General features: G+C 45.5%; 1 pseudogene; it reads right to left on the bottom strand.

Moving 5' to 3' along the window:
- LOC104657540 lies at window positions 1-642 on the bottom strand (annotated as a pseudogene).
- Between the last annotated feature and the right edge of the window lie 390 nt (window positions 643-1,032).

Raw genomic sequence — 1,032 nt, 5'->3', positions numbered from 1 at the left:
CTAGAACTTGGTGAACTTGAGGACTGAAAGAGGTTCTTGGCCTGCTTGTCTGGGAAGTGCAGTGGTTCCTTGCAGACCTTTTGTCTTCACTATTTTCAAAATTTCTCCTGGGTTGTCTTCTTTAATGGTAACTAAATAGAATAATGCTTTTGGTGAAAGGAGAGCTAGAACCAGGGGGAAAACCTGCATGTTACTTCCCGACCATTTCTGCCACCAACCCAAGCTGTCTCTATTCCGTGACTTCCTACCTCTTCAGGTGGAGTCACTACATAGAGGGGATTAAACACCAGAAGATCAACTTTTTCCTTCAATCTCTAGCAAGCCTTTGACCAAATCTGTAATAACTGGTTGAATGTGGACTTTGTTACAGCGTGCTGTCTCTAGGGTACAAGCTGCTGCCTCAGGGTTGGTATCAGTGCACATGTACAAAGCCTGAGGACCTATCATAGAGGCTAGGAATGCAGATACGACACCAGACCCTGCCCCTACTTCCAGGCATATTTCCACTCCCGCCAGCTCAGCAGCTGCTACCTGGATCGTGTCCAGAAGCAGAAACGCGTCCTCCGTGGGCTCATACACATCGCTGAAGGCACTGCCGCCCACGTGCCCGTGCAATGGCGTGGGGAAGCTCTGGGCTGCCATCTTCCTTCACTGCCGATGCCAGGCTTTTCTTTTTGCCCAAAAGGCCTAGCAAGATGCTGGGTTTTGTGAAGATTTTCAGTATTCAGTTATGCAATTTCAAGAACCATGCTGTAAAAAAGTCTCCCACCAAAAACAGAGTAGGGGAAATAGATAAAATAACTCTGACAGTGAAATTCTGTCAGATAAAAGCAAAGCTGAGATAAAGGAAAGCCAGATAAATACATCCCTCCACAGACCATTAGCATTTAGCAATTTATACACCTGCAACTCCAGATCTGAGTGAATGGACAGTCTGTAGTTTGGGGTATAACCCAAGGTTTGTGAAGTCCCCAAACTCCTACCATCAGTCTCAGGCTCACATTCTTTTTTTTTTTTTTTTATCCACTAAAA

The sequence above is a fragment of the Rhinopithecus roxellana genome, chromosome 15 (assembly GCF_007565055.1).
Source record: "Rhinopithecus roxellana isolate Shanxi Qingling chromosome 15, ASM756505v1, whole genome shotgun sequence".
NCBI lineage: Eukaryota > Metazoa > Chordata > Mammalia > Primates > Cercopithecidae > Rhinopithecus > Rhinopithecus roxellana.
Note: the sequence above shows the minus strand (reverse complement) of the source record. Positions and strands in the feature narration are given on the sequence as shown.